Source organism: Dromiciops gliroides, chromosome 3 (genome assembly GCF_019393635.1).
Source record: "Dromiciops gliroides isolate mDroGli1 chromosome 3, mDroGli1.pri, whole genome shotgun sequence".
Classification (NCBI taxonomy): Eukaryota; Metazoa; Chordata; class Mammalia; order Microbiotheria; family Microbiotheriidae; genus Dromiciops; species Dromiciops gliroides.
In genome coordinates, this window is record NC_057863.1 from 492,205,569 (window position 1) to 492,222,559 (window position 16,991).

The following is a 16,991-nucleotide window of genomic DNA, read 5'->3' on the forward strand; positions in this document are numbered from 1 at the left end:
GTCACACAGCTAGTAAGTGTTAAGTGTCTGAGGCTGGATTTGAACTCAGGGACTCCTGACTCCAGGGCCAGTGCTCTATCCACTGTGCCATCTAGCTGCCCCTGATAAGTCCATTCTTAACAGACAATATATTTGCTCTTAGTGAGGGTCCTAACCAAATGATGTCTTGTGAAAATAGATAGCCTAGTTTGGCTGAGACCAGAGCACCCGAACTTTGCTATGAGGCTACTAAGGTAGGATTAGAGCCAGGTTATAAAAAGCCTTGAATGCCAGGATAAGAAGTACGGGCCTTAGTAATGAGAGTAGATGCAGGTTTTGAACAGAGGAGTGCTGATCAAGACATTTTTTAACATGGCCATTGAGGGAATTTTATTGCTCAACTATATGTTTGCATGGGGCAGGAGGTGGTGGTTCTTGCCTTCTCGGTTGGGGAAGGAAGAGAAAAAGAAGAGGGAAAGAAGGAAAACATTGATTTAAAAAATTAGTTCAATTTAAAAATCAGGGAAAAAAATTACAAACCACCACCCCCAAAAAAGACTGTGTGGCAGCTGTGTGGAAAATGGATCAGAAAGAAAACTAGATTTCAGGGGAATCAGTTAGAAGACCATTTCAATAACACAATTAAGAATCATAGAATCACAGAATAAGACAGGGGAAGGACTTGGGTGGCCATCTAGTGCAATCCATACAAAAAATGGATCCTCACTATAATATACCCAACAAGTGATCATCCGTCACCTCCAAAGCAGCCCATTACACTTTATTTAATTCCAAGGTCAAGTTGTATGGAAGTTTTGCCTAACATCATGCCTAAATTTGCTTCTTTGTGATTTTCATCCATTGCTTGGGCCTAATAGAGCCAAACAGAGCAAGCCTAATTTCTCATCCACACACCAGCCTTTCAAATACTTGAAGATAGAGACCATGTACCCCTGAATCTTCTTTTCTTCAAGTTATATGTGCCAAGTTCTTTTCATTGATTTTCATATGTCATGGACTCAATGCACTTCCCTATCCTGGTTGTCTTTTCTCTGGAACTCTCCAGTTTATCAATGTCTTTCTTAAACCATGGTGCCCAAAAATAAATATAGCACTCTAGATGACATCTGACAGGGTAGAGTCTCTCCTAGTGAAGCCCAAAAACTACATGAGCTTTTTTGACTGACATCATACTGTGGATTCATATTGCTCTTGCAGTCCACTAGTACCTTCAGCTCTTTTTTAGAACAATCATTTATCCATGCCTCCTCTATCTTATACTTGTGGAGCTGATTTTTGTTTGTTTGTTTTTGCAAGACAATGAGAGTTAAGTGACTTGCCCAGGGTCACAAAGCTAGTGTCAAGTATCTGAGTCCAGATTTGAACTCAGGTCCTCCTGAATCCAGGGCCAGTGCTTTATCCACTGCACCACCTAGTTGCCCCTATGGAGCTGATTTTTCAATCATGACAAGTGTTGTATCCTGTCAAGACCCTGACTCCATCATCCACTGTGTTGGTTGTCCTTCCCAGATTAGTGTACCATCCATCCAAGTCATTGATAAAAATGTTAAAAAGCACAGGGTCAACCAAGCACAAGAGTGAATGAATAGGGTAGAAGCAGTAGGAGAGAAAGTGTGATGATGAGTATGAGAGATATTTTGGAGATAACATCAATAGGACTTGGCAACTGATGGGACATGGGGTTCCAGGGAGAAGAATAAATGAAAAGATGAGTGTGAGATTGAGCTTGAGTGATTAAACACTGAATTCTACTGACCAAACATACCCACCCTGATTGAGCAGCTAAGGAGTTGCTGCTAAGTCTGATTCAGAGCACCTAGCTTCCAGACTCTGTGCCCCAGTATATGATAAGTGTTTTCTATAATGGTTAGAGAGAGGTAGTTTTTTCAAGTCTTAATCAAAGCATTCAATACCAACACATATGATGTTTTTACAAACAATCTGATGGAACAGTCAACTCACCTTCAAACTCAAATGTGGAAGGCAAAGGGGAAGGATACTACTTGTTCTGAATTCTCCCCCAAGCAATCTGCAAAAGAGTTCAACAGGGTCTCAAGACAATCTGGGTGGCATCTGACATTTCCAAGAGCTGTCAAAAGCAGGAGAGCATGCAGGCTTTATTAATCCCAGCAAAGGGCAACATTATGGTGTGGCAGCTTTGCCTCTCTGCTTGGCTTTTTCTACATCTCCTGACACTCTTCAGGCTTCATTATCATTAATGCCCACAAATTTTACAACTAACAGAATAATAGGCTAGTTTACAAGTGGCTTGGGTAGAGGTGACCTTGGTGGATTACTTCCCTGCATGTTTTCCTTAAACAGAGTATTAGACTAAGATCCAGGAAAATCTAAGTTCAAATTCTTCCATAGATACTTACTAGCTGTGTGACCCTGAACAAGGTATTTAACCTCTCAGTCTCAATTTCTTCATATGTAAAATAAGGATAATAATAACATCTACTTCACAGGGTTATTGTTAGGATCAAATAATCTTTAAGTGTTGTGCAAACCTTGAAGTACTGTATAAATGCATAAGTGGGCAGCTAGGTGCAGTAAATAGAGTGCCAAGCCTGGAGTCAGAAAGACCTGAGTTCAAATCTGGCCTCAGGCACTTACTAGCTGTGACCCTAGACAAGTCACTTAACCCTGTTTGCCTCTGTTTCCTCATCTGTAAAATGAGCTGGAGAAGGAAATCAAAAACCACTGTAGTATCTTTACCAAGGAAATCCCAAATTGAGGCACAAAGATTTGGACTCAACAGAAAATAATGCTAGATATGATGCTACTGCCACAGCTGATAATGACCATGATGGTAGTGGTGATGGGGGGGGGTGCTGATGGCAGTGGTGGCAGTAATGATGGTGAAGATTGTTTCCCATCAGCTTTGGAGAGAGAGACCAACTTAACTAAGTCCTGTCACTCTGCTTAGGCTTAGCACTGCATTCTTTATAGCAAGGGGATGCTAGAGTTGAAACAAACAAATTAACTCACTACTCACCCTTCTTGCTCTTGGAAACTTCTCTGATCCTGCGGGCCTAAGTCCCTTCCCCTCCAACCCAGTCTCTCAGGTTTCTCTCTTTTTCTCCCTCCTCATTTCTGCCTACCCCTTTTCTCTATGTCTTCCATACATTCCAGACTAGACCAATGCCCGCTGGATGCCCCCAGCATTTTCTGGCCCATTGTTCCCCTGCGGCTGCAATGGAGACCATCTAGGGTGGAAAAATTGGACAAAGTGATCCATAAACCAGCTGTGTCCCAATTACTGTCAGTTTGGATGGAGTCACAGTCAGCTCAGCCACATGGCAAATTAAAGGGTCCAAGGACCACCTGGAGGCTGTGGCAGTGTGCTTTGAAGGGAGCAACTTGTCCTCTGAGAAACTCATCCAAGCCACGTGGGGACACCTCATGTGAGCCAAAGAAGGGAACATGCACATAGAAAGTCCAGAACAAAAAAGAAATTAGGCTGAGTCTAAAAGCTGTCAGGTCATGGGTTGGAAGGCACTCCCTACCCTGATTTATTCTGACACTAGGCTGCAGATCCTGTTATTTTGATACCTCATCCCAGGGGCTACAATCATCAGGGGATTGATTTTTTTAATCTGTTTGTTCAGCTGATGAATAACAATGTTAATGGGGATATAACTTGTCACCCTTTGTGACCCCAAATGCTGTCTATGCCATTGCTATTATCATTGTAATAGTTATGCCCTGGTGAATAAGGAACACATGGCATGTCTGGACACCATGTCCAGACTGACAGGTTAGAGGCTGTCATTTCTTCCTAGGTATTATGTCTGCAATTTATTAAGCCGCCATCAGGTAAAGGACCACCAAAACTACTTGATCCAACAGCAACAACAATACCTTATGTTTGTATAGCAGAGGCAGAGTACTATAGTGTGGCTAGAAAGCCAGCCTCAAAGTCATGGGAACTGGGGTCTGAGTCTCAATTCTGATACATACTATCTGTGTCACCCAAAGCAAATCATTTAACATCTCAGTGTCCCCAGGCAACACTCCAAGGCAATAAATTGTAAAGCAAGTTCTAATCTGCATTAGTAGAGGGAATTCTTTCAATGGAGTTCCCTATATCAATGAAACCGCAAGACCAACACCCCCAAAAATGTTTGTAGAGCACTTTCCAGTTTTCAAAGTGCTTTTGCATGCCTTATCTTATTTGATCATCACATAATCCCTTCAAGGTAAATAGAGAAGATGTCCCCATCTTCATTTTACAGATAAGAAAACTGAGGTTTTAAATGGTTAAGTGACTTGCTCAAGGTCACAAAGAAAGTGGCATCACTGGTGGGACTCTAAGCCAGGTCTTCTGACTCTTTATTTGTACTATGCTGCATGCCTCTCTCTTATGGCTTCCTGTTTCAAATAGCTAAGTTTTACATAGGTCTGGTTAACTGTACAAAGGATTGTTTGGTACAATTTATTATTGCTATATCTGAAATAGGACTTTTTAATAAGAATGAGTAAGCACAAACAGCAAGGGAAATTATATGTAGCTACATATTTTAGTGCACAAATTAAAAAAATCAATCAACAATAAACATTTTAAGTGCTTACTTTGAGAGCCTTCTGGCATAGGAGACAGAATGAATGAAGACATGGAATCATAGTACAGAGAAATCTTTAAAGATATTAAAGGTTCATTTGCCTTACCTCCCCTAATATACTTTAAAATCCTTGAGGGGAGAGACCAGAACTTATTCATCTTTGTATCTCTAATGTCTAGCATAGTGTCTTATCTCTAAGAAAGTGACCAATACATATTTGTAGAATTATACACAAAGTCATAGAATACAGAAAATTAGATAGGGAAAAGATAGTGGGCTTCAGAGTCCAAAGACTTGATTTTAAATATTGCCTGTTACTGGCTTGAGATCCTTTGGCAAACCACTTGGCCTCCCTGTAACTCAGTTTCTTCATTTATAAAATGAAAGGAACAAATTACATGGCCCCTACGCTCTCTTCCAACTCTAAATATATGATGCTATGGAGGATATAAGCAATCAGGAAAGAAGAATGAAACATAAATAACAAAGAAACCATGAAAACGAAGCATGTTCTACTTAAGACATGAAGCTTTGTTCAGCACCATGGACAGCTGTGAGTACTACATGTTCAGTAGATAAAAGTGAAGTCTCAATTGGGCTGTGAGCTGGTAATCTGATAAATTGTCAGGAGCCCAAGAGGACACTGAAATTAAAGGTCAGAGGAAAGCAAACCAATTGGGCAAGCTGGAGTCTTGTTGTTGTTCACTCATTTTTCAGTTATATCTGATTTTTTATGACCCCATTTGGGATTTTCCTGGCAAAGATACTGGAGTGGTTTGCCATTTCCTTCTCTAGTTCATCTTACAGATAAAACTTAGGCAAAAAAAAAAAAAAGGTTAAGTGACTTGCCCAGGATCACATAGCTAGTAAGTATCTGAGGCCAGATTTGATCTTAGGAAGATGAGTCTTCCTGACACCAGGCCCACCAAGCATTCTATCCACTGGGCCACCAAGTTGCCCTTGAGGCAGAACTAGAGCATGTTTAAAGACCAGGCATCAATTCAGTCATAAGTCAAGAACCACAAAGGCAAAAGGTTAAGACCCCAGGACAATATGGGATCATATAGTATAGTAGAAAGTCAGGGTAATGCAGTAGAAATAACTCTGGATTTGGGATCAGAGCACCTGATTTAAAATCCTATTTATGACATTTACTACCTGTGTGACTTTGGAAAATTTGCTTAATCCCTCTGGAGTTATTTCATGTATAAGATGAGAATGTTGTATTGATCATCTCTAAGGCCCTTTTCAGATCCAAATCCTATGAACTTAAACGAAGTCAAGATGATTGGTCAAAAGTCTGAAAAAACTCTGAGTTAAACAACAGCAACAGCAACAACAGGAACAACACTAGTAGCAACAACAGGAAAGCCATATAACTCAAAGGGCAAGATAAGGGAGGAAACACACCTAAGATAACCAAATAGTCTTTTATTCTGAAGTAAATTTCTGACTCATCTAGGAGCTTTGTAAAGAGAATTATAAAATCAAGGAATCATAGACCTAGATCTAGAAAAGTCTTCAGAGGTTGTATAGTCTAATTGCCTTATTTTACAGATGAGGGCACCAAGGACAATGGCTTGACATTTCCCTAGAGAAGAGGACATTTTTGTCTACTGGATCATATTTCTCCCATTGTACTTTGCCTATGAAATTTTGTCCTTTTCCTAAAGAGAATATTTAAGACTTAATCATTAAAAATATTCATCAATACCTCTGAAGCTTCCCTGCAATGTTTAATGGACTATCTTCTAAAAACAACAGGAACAACAACAACCCTCTTTCTACATCTTTGACATTTATTTCTTCTTCTATATTCATATAACCATCACTCTAATTCAAGTTCTTATTACCTCTTATCTCAATGATAGCAACTATTTCCTAATTGTTATCCCTGTACCAACTTTCTCCTCTTTCCATTTCTCTAGATTCACCATTCAACTGTCAAGAATAATTTCAAGGCATAGGTTATGACCATGTGTCTCCCCAAATCAAAAATCTTCCATGGCTTACCATTGCTTTGAAAACAATACAAAGATTCCTCACTCCACATGCCTGCATGCCACATTTGGCTCCAACCAACATTTCCAATCTTTTTTTTAATATTACTCCACTTCTAGTACCCTAAAAGCCCACCAAACTGGCCTACTAGCTATACCCAAGCTCACCATTCTATTTCTCCACTCAGAGACATCATACAGGCTATTCTCATGCTTGAAATGCACTCTCTTCTCAGCTCTCCCTCTTAAAAGTGTCATCTTCCTTCAAGGTTTAGCTCAGTTGCTACTTCCTACACAAAACCTTTCCTGATTTCCACTGTTGTTAGTGCTTTCTCCCTCCTCAAATTGCCTTGTAATTACTTATTTGCATTTCTGTAATTCCTTATTACATGTGGGGGTTACACAATGCCCCAGTAGAATGTAAACTCCTTGAGGGCAAAGACTATTTTATTTCAATTTTTGAATCTCTAGTACTTAGTGCAGTGACTTAAACATAGGAGCCATATGTGATCAATGTATATTGAGTTAGATGATTATTAATTTATTAAAAGAGACCATGACCCTTTCCACAAAATATCATATTTGAAATAAAATATATGTGAATATATTATATATCATTTATTATATATTACATATATGTTTATATATAAACATGAATTTATATGAAATATAATATACTATCAGAATAGGGGGGTGGACTAGATTATTTCTACAATTCCTTCTAGTTCTAACTCTTTTCTTCTGTGGTTCTAGAAAATTACAAGGTTTATAATAAAAAAATGTAAAAAAATTTTTACATATTACTCTTTTCCACACCATCCCTTTAAGTGGGTTTTGGGTAAGTGTTTCTCTAACATATTCATACATTAGGCACAATACAAAGAAGATTATACAGGCCCCATTCTAAACCTCAAATTGATTATAATCTAAGAAAAGTGATGATCAAAAAGGGCCATATGGGCAGGGAAGGACAATATAGGCAAGTGAAGTCTAGTGGTGGGATGATAGAGTGGCTCTGGAATTCCCAAGAACAACTTGAGGTAGTGTGATAACAACAGAAAGGAGAGAGGGAAACAGAGCTAAAGCTTCTGAAGGAGACATATGTAAATCTAGGGAAGAAAACAGCAGTAGGATGCAAGAGGTGAGGTTGGAGAATAGCTCCTGATAGAATATCAAAAGGAGAGAAGGAAAGAAAAAAACTCAGGATCCATTAAGAAAGAGAATTCAACTTCCTAGGTCAGAGACAAGATTATGTCAGAGGGTAAAGGATGTAGCCACAAATTTCACTGTGATTTTGTAACAGAAGCCAAAAGGATGGACCTAGGGTCCAAATAAGAGCAGGAGAGAGCAAGGATTGGAGTGGGTGCATGGGGGAAGGGAGTCCAAGGGTATAACTCAACATAGACATGGAAGATAGAAGCATGACTTATATTAGAATAAGGCAGGTTGAGCCAGGCATAGTCTGCTTAGTGTTTTTTTTTTTTAAACTGAGTCATCAGCAATGAGCCAAGCAGCCTGAAAACTGAAACTATATTGATGACATTTATTATGTGTTGTAACGATTGGAATGACGCCACCTGCTGGAGACTTACTGTAGAAGAGTTCTGCCCATGAAGCGAAGGTCTTTGAGGGCAAGACCAGGAGTCAGGAAGTGACGCGGGCTAGTGGGAGGAGGAAGGAAGAGACTGGCGCTCAGTCTCGCGCTCTTTCCTGAGGACGCTGGCGGAGAAGGGAGCTAAAAATGTGCTCTCCCTTTAATAGATAGAAATCTAGGCCTTTCTCTCCACCCCGGAAGTCAGAAACCCGGCAGGCAGTCTGACATGCGCAGCAGGCGGACTGTTCATCTCCTCCCCAAAAGGGTGGTCCTTGAAAAACTGGTGTCTTTCAGTTATCCTAACCGACTGTTAAAAACTTTCATATTTTACCACATTTCCCCCCTTTGCTTCCTCAAGAAACGGAATGGAAAGAAGGGAATGTAATGGAATTTATTAATTTGATCATTGACAATGCTATGCTAAGGTTTTAAAAATACAGCAATTCAAACAGTTAAAGAAGATAATCCAGCTTTCCAGATCAGAGTCCAGAGTCCAGAATCCAGACCAGAGTCCAGAGTCCAGAATCCAGACCAGAGTCCAGAATCCAGTTTTCCAGACCAGAATCCAGTTTCCTCCTGATGACATCTTACCACTTCAAGAAGACAAGAGAACTCAGAGATTTTATATGAACTGTTTTGCTTTATTAGCTTTTACTATCTCCTTTCTGTTATAATATATACTATCTGTAACATGTACTCTCTGCAGAGGCTCTCCCTTTGCAAGACTAATGTCAAAGCGTCAGTTCATGAGGAAAAAAAAAAATCGCCCCTCTGGACAAAACTTTCCTCTCTTCCTTTTCTGTATTGTTGTTCGCATATTATTAGTCAGCAAAAGTTATTATATTCTTTTTACTGTTCCGTCAAGGAAACATTTTGTTTCTTGAGGAACAACAGGGGGGACTGTAACGATTGGAATGACGTCACCTGCTGGAGACTTACTGTAGAAGAGTTCTGCCCATGAAGCGAAGGTCTTTGAGGGCAAGACCAGGAGTCAGGAAGTGATGCGGGCTAGTGGGAGGAGGAAGGAAGAGACTGGTGCTCAGTCTCACGCTCTTTCCTGAGGACGCTGGCGGAGAAGGGAGCTAAAAATGTGCTCTCCCTTTAATAGATAGAAATCTAGGCCTTTCTCTCTCTCTTTACCAAATTCTTATTCTCCTTAATAAATGCTTAAAAGTCTAACTCTTGCTAAAGCTTATAATTTATTGGCGACCACTCATTAGATATTTTAGACAGACAAGCTAGAATTTTAACCTTTAACAGTGTATATAGTTTTCCTCAAAAAAAAGTGCAACTCCAATGAGTCATCACATTGAAAAGGTAGCCCAGTGTTCTAAAAAGCTATAGCACTGCAGCAAAAGCTAGAAAGGCTTGAAAACTATTAGCCATTGGAGGATTGTACACTGAGGACCAGATTTACTGAATTCAGAGGACTGTTACTGATAAATTGGCCACCAGATCATTAATATGTTTGCCACAAAAGTTATATGGTTCTGCACTATCCTGATTCTTCTCCTACCTCTCTGGCCTCTCCCCTTTCTCCTACCTCCACTGGCTCTTTTTCCTCTTCCCACCTTCCAGTTGAAGTTATTTTTAAGGTTCTGTCCCTGGTCCTCTTTCATTCTCTTAACACTATCTCCTGTCAATGATCTCATCCATTCCCATGATTTTATAATCACTTTTATGTGAATTACTTCTTTTGAATTCCAGTTCCACATTTCCAACTGCCTATTGAAATTTTCACTTTGGTGATACCCTAAATTCAATTGATCTAAATCCAAATGCATCATCTTTCTCCTAAAGTCAGTTCCCCCTCTTGACATTCCTATTCTTATTAATGGCACCACCATTTCCCAAGGCTTGAAACCAAGAAATAATCTACAGCTCCTCCTTCTTCTTTTCCAACATTTAATCAATCTTGAACCCCCACTAATTTGACAGTGTCTTTTGCATTTGTTTCTTCTTTCATATTCTCTTTTCCATCACCCTAATGCAGGCCCTCATACCTAGATGTTGGGGGGGAGGTCACGGAGTCTTTGAGATAATATGCCCAAGAGAATAAGGAAGGCTCAGAAGGACTTGTCAAAAATGCAGCTATCACCAATCATGACTGTCCAACCACTGAGGCAGCTATACGTCATAGTAGATAAAGCATTGGACTAGAAGTCAGGAAGACTTGAATTCAAATCCTGCCTCTGATATCTTGCCTCATATACATATTAACTGTGTGACCCTGGGAAAGTCATTTAACTACCTTCTGCCCCAGTTTCCTCATCTATAGAATGATGATACCACCTACCTCACAAGTTTGTTGTGAAGATAAAATTAATATATATAAAATGCTTTGTAAACTACAAAACACTATAAGAGTTTGCTTTTATTATTATAATATTCCATCCCTAAATCCCTGTGCAGCTTACAGTATAGCCCAAAGCATAAGACTCTCCCCAGTAACACACAAAACATGAAGAAACATAGGATCCACAGGGAAAGACATCCAAGTCAAAAGACTCCCCAAAGCTTCAATACTCTTCTGCAACAAAATCTTAGTCAGTTCCTTTTCTTGCCAAATACTCAGCTCTATAGTCCTAGAATCATAAAGACAGGGCTAGAAAGGACCTTAGAGGTCATAAAGTCCAGCCTCCTAATTTTACGGAAGAGGGAACTCTGGCACAGAGAATTAAATGATTTGCCCAAGGTCACCCTGATAATAAGTGAGAGAGCCAGGATCTAAACCCAGAACTCTCTCTACTGTACCACGCATCTCAATCACCAATCTAACACCAACACAAAAGCTCAGGCTCCACTTAATACTAATGGGGAGAGGTTGATACCTTTGTTAGAACTATTGTCTTCACTGCTCCCCCACTTCATCTGTTGCATTCCTACTATCCCTTAAAAGTCCATTTAAATACCACTTCCTTCATGGAACATTCCTTGACCCCCACTATTTGCAACACTATTTTAAGACCTTGGCTTAAATGGAAAGCACTTGGCTTTCCATCTCTTGAGTGCATTTATCACATGTTATTACACATACCTGTCTCATCCTTCTACTAAACTATAAGTTCCATGTGGGCACTCACTCTTTACTCAAAGAGCTCCAATAAGGAAAAACTCACTATCTCCCAAGTTGGGATTAAGTATTAAGATTTTCTTCCCCCTACAAGTTGGGGGGAAAAATTCCCAGGGTCAGTTACAACACCCAGGATCAATTTTATCCAAATCAAGGGATTACATTTTCCTACTCTGGTTAATCTTTTTTTTTGGAGGGCAATGAGGATTAAGTGACTTGCCCAAGGTCACACAGCTAGTAAGTGTCAAGTGTCTGAGGCTGGATTTGAACTCAGCTCCTCCTGAATCCAGGCCTGGTGCTTTATCCACTGCACCACCTAGCTGCCCCTGATTAATCTCTTCCTTAATTATACTTGTCTATAATTTTTCAGAATAGATGTTCCTATCACTCATGAAAAGAGGGTGAAATAACAATAGCATGTCCCTTAAGTGTTAAGATAAAGAAGCCACTGAACATATACCCCTACTAATATGGTGAATGACAGAAAATCAAAGACTTTAAAATATCATTTAATCCAGGTTCCTGTTTTCAAGCAAAGCTGTATTTAATCTATCTTAGTTAGGCAACTATCCATCGTCATATAAGACTATTGTCCAAGCAGAACAGTTCTTGTGTCAAGTAACACTTCTATCCAGGAAGTCTTTTCTAATAGCTGACCTAAATCTCTCCTGCTGCAATGCCAGTCCATTCTCTCTTCTGCCAGAAAACAGTCACAAAACTGATAATCAGCATTGGAAACATGAAGGTAGTAACTGACCTTTTAGCTGAATGCCATGACAATGATATTCAATATTAAACCTCCCATCCCAACACCTGAGCAAGGGGGTGTTTATAGTTCCATTTTCAGGATGGAAAACTGAGGCATGGAAGTAGTCTTACTGTAATGGAACACACGAAAGAACCCTCCTTTCTGATCTATTCTGAAGTCACAGATAAGGCACATAACATGAATGTACACACACACACACTTTAAAGACTAATAGCACACATGGATATAGCATTTTCCCCCAGCTAGTCATAGGAGATAGGTAATCCAAGCATTATTATTCCAAATTTACAGATGAGAAAACTGATACTCATTGTGACTTGTGCAAGGTCACACAGCCAGTAAGCATCAGAAGCAAGATCCAAAGCCAGTTCTCCTGACGCTAAATTCAGTTCTCTTTCCATTCTCAGAGAATCAGAGTTAGAGATTACTTCAGAGGGAATCTAATTCAACATGGAGCTAAGATAACCTGAATAAAAATAATAACAAATCACATTTATTTAGCACCATAAGGTTTACAAAGCACTTTCCTCATAACGTTTTAAGGAAGGTTGGACAGATATTATAATGACTGTCCTGTCTTAAGGACAGGGAAACCAACCAGCTTGCCTAGAGTCCCACAGCTAACAAGGAATAGAATTGTAACTCAAACAAAGGTCTTCTTGCACTCTCAGTCCACTCTCTTTCCACTTCACCACATAGCCTCCTATCTAACTGTGCTATCACCCTGATCTCTCCCTTCAGGGTAAGATGTCACCATGGAGACCCCTGATATCCCCTCATGCCAGAATGCCTCTTGGCCCATCATTAATCCTCCTGCAATGGACGACTGAGTCAGCCATCCCAGGGAGAAGTGATCAAATAAATATGAAAAACACTCCCAAGAGAAAGAAATATTCACCAGGCAAGCAGAAATGATCCATATGCACAGATGTCTTTTATTATTTCTGCTTCCTGATACCTCAGGGCCTCCCTCCCCCACCCTGCCATCCTTGAAAAGAATTGTTGCTTTGTTATAACATTGGCACAGAAGGGACTGCCACGACAGTGTTAAGAACATCTGTTTAATTAGGGCCCTTTGACTGATTTTGAGAGATAAAAACAATCCCCACTTCCTCTTTTCTGCCTTCCCCCCACCTTCTCCTCTGCCCAGTTCCCTCCACACAAACTGAATTCCAAACTCACAGCATGGGAAGAAATCCAGAGCAGTCCCTAGGGCCCCACTGTCAGAAGTGGAAGAGCCTTCAGAGGTCATGTAGTACAACCAAACTTAAGCAGAAATCCCCCATGGAGTACCACAGAAAATTAGTCACCCAACCTCTGCTTGAGGACCTCTAGCAATGGGATGCTCTCTTCCTCTCAAAGCAGATCACTCTACTTTTCTTCCTCTCTCCCCTTCTCAGTCTCTGTTTCTTTCTCTCTTTCTTTATCCTCCCTTATCTACTTGTTTCTTTATTATTTTCTTCTTCTTGTAGGTGTTGTCAAATTTTCATGCCTTTGCCTCAAATCCTGTAGCCCTCTCCACATATCTAAATTGTACTTAACCTCCAAGGCCCAGTTCAGGTCTCACCTCTTCTATGGAGTCCTCCCAGGCTAATTCCAGCCTCTGAACACTCTGTCCTTTTAATTACTATTGCTCTTATTGCCTATATCATTGATCCCATACTGCCTCATTTTAAGTATGTCTTCTCTCTAATTACATGGTAAGCTCTTCAAGGACAAAGACTGTGCATTATGCCTTGTTGGTATTTTGCCCTTCCCTCTCATTGAGCCCACTCTCATTACAAACACATATACACATAGTGTCTGTCACAATGCTGAGGAAATAGCAAATATCAAGGATGTTGAATGGAATTGAATTTTTCCACTGGTTGTCAGCTATTTGGGTTTTTTTTTTTCTGTTGAACAGTTCCCCGCTTCCATTACCCACTTTTCTTACAATTGGTTTAAAACCATTAGAACAACTATATAATCATGGTCTGTACAAAAGGTGATCTAATGCATCTCCTTATTTCTAGGTAGAATGCTCCTTAAAGTATCCCTCCTAAAATAAGAATCCATACAGGCTCTCGGGGGTCACATTCAGTCTATGTGATTCATCTATCCCTGCATTTCCTCTAGCCTAGAATGCTTTCTCTCTCATCTTGGATATCTATATGGATGCAGATCATAGAAGGGTAGAAGGAGTTACTGAAAAAGCCCACTTCCCACATAGCATACCACCTAGTCAATGTTATATGGATTGGCTTATTTCCCCACAAAACACAGTTTGTGCAGCAATCACAAAGCTTACTTAAAATCCAGTTCCCCATCTGAATCCTGCATTTGGAGTCAGAGGCCTTAAATTCACACCCCACCTTTAACTCTTACTACCTGTGTAAACTTAACTTCCTCTGAGTTCTAATAATATCCTAAATACAAAGAGGGGATGGAGAGGTTTGGGGTTCAATGAAGAATTAAGCATTTCCCAGTCAAGGGAGTCCATTATAATGACATAATGTATTGAGGTGCTGTTGCTGTCTCCTTTCCATCCAGGAGCAGCCAATTTGAGCTAAACTGTGCTTACATAGCAGTGAAGTTACCAGCACTTCTGAAGAACAGGACATTTCTGTCTCCTTGTCCAATTTAGAACTGCAATTTGGGTAATGACTCTGTGTGGCAAAGTTCCAGCTTCAGTTCCATTCTCCAATTGTGGGATTCACAGGGTTTGAACAATAACATCCCATCTTTGAAAAGGGAAGGGGTGGGTGGGGAGTGGAAAGAGTCTTCCACTCAGATGCAGAAGAACTTGGTACTCCCAAAGGTAGTCCAATTCAATCTCTGTTATTTGTTATCTATGTGACCTTGGGAAAGTCACTTCTCCATTCCCAGACTCAGTTTCTTCATCTTTAAAACAAAAGGTTTCCATTAGGTGATCTCTAAGATCCTGTCCAGTTCTAACATTCTGAAAGTCAACATTTCTATTGCATCCCTTCATCTTTTGTTTTTAAATTCCTGCTAGTGATTTCCAGAGGCTCCCAAAAGGTAGAGTCTATTCTAGTATATATTAGGGGAAAGTATGGGATTTACCAAAGTGGAATTGAAGTTCCTAAGATCTTGCCACAATCTGAGAAACCTGCTTCTGTCTGCTTACTCACCCTCACCCAGTCTTACTCTACTGTCTCCATAAGAAATGCTTGTAGAAAACTAAAAGTAGTTGCCCAAGGAAAATCCAGACTTTTGTTTATGGTAGAAAGTAAAATGAACTTTCTATATTTGGAGTGTGTTGGGGGGTGGGGACTACCCAGTAGCACTGACCTGGGTTCCTAGAAACTCAGCTGAAGAGTTTCACATTCTGAACTTTGGTACAGACTGAAGTGAGGGTTGGGAATGGAAGAGGAAGTTTTCATCTTTGTGTGGCAAAAGCTTCTGAAATTGTCTTAATTCAATGTAGTAACTCCCTAGTGTTCCATTCTGATAAGGGCTGCTCTTAAGCCAAGGAACCCTCTGAATCATAACCCACTCCACAATCTCATTTCAAGCTGGCCAACAAAGAGCCAGTGCCCCTGAAGAAAATAATGGATTATTAATAATGTAATATTGCCCCTTTCTACCATGGCAATTCCCCACCTAATAACCTCAGATCCTTCCCCTTAGGAGCTAAAGGGAAGAAAGTAAGTAAAGGCTTAAGCCACATTTCATTTTTTAAAGTTTTAAAATTAGTCATTCAGCCCAATGAGCTTCAGAGGAAATTTGATGAATGGAGAAATATAGCGTGTTGGATGATCTTTCCTCTGTCTCTGGGTTAAGTAAGATATAACTTCTTCTGGAGCCTACGCAGCTACTCCAACTCACATGGCTTCCCTGACCCACTGCAGGACTGGCTTATCAGACTCAGAGTCCAGGCCTTCTAAGGCTGAGTTGTGATACGTTCATAGATGCACAGATGTGGAGTTCTAATTCGATCTTCTCCCCTGACCTGCTAGAGCTCAGGACAGGTGAACATCAAAGAACATTAATACCATGAGGGAAACCCAGAATTTGCCCAGGGGTATGAAGAACTACCTAAATTATACATGCTTCCAGACAGAGGCATAAGAAGCAGCAGTGGGCTAAGTGGCCAGGTTACCTGAGTTTCAACCAGGCTCCTTTAGGGAAATGGTAGTAGAATCGTACCTTTTGAATTTCTTAATGGGAGGATAGACTTGTTAGACAAGGTTTGTAGAAGGACAAGATAAGGCAAGTTACCTCCCTGTGCCTCAGTTTCCTCATGGTTCAATACTTCAATAGATCTGTAATCTCATCAATGCATTAATCCAACAATACTGACCACAGTCCATCTATACTTTTCCATGTCCCACGAGTCCATCATAGGGGAGAGAGGCCTGCCCAACATTCCCAAGGCCTTCCTCTAGTTCTCTCCATAGTGTGTGAATATCAAAGGAGTTGCACATGTAAGGTTGTTTATTAGTTCTCCTTTCCTTTCAGGACGGCACCGGCTCATCTTTTTGACCAGTCACCCTAATGACATTCTTTATGCAATTTCTCCTGCTCTGTAGCTCATTTACAACATTCTTCTCATTTTGGGGAAGATGGGAAGCAGGGGGTAGAACAGGGCTAAGGCTGCACTCCAAAGCTGAGGAAAGAACTACTTTTCACCCGGACACTGTGTCAATGAAAACTGCCAGAGAAGAGTAATCACCTGTGTTCCTATAGCACTCCTTATCACATACTGCATGCTGCTGTCTATGTCCAGGGATCCAAGGGGGTAGGCTGAAAAAAGGGCCTGTAAGGGAGAAAAAAGTGACCAGGATAGTGAAGGGACTCAAAAGAATGCAACGTAGGGGCAGCTAGATGGCGCAGTGGATAGAGCACCGGCCCTGGATTCAGGAGTACCTGAGTTCAAATCCAGCCTCAGACACTTAACACTTACTAGCTGTGTGACCCTGGGCAAGTCACTTAACCCCAATTGCCCCACAAAAAAAACAAAAAAAACAAAAAAAAAAAGAATGCA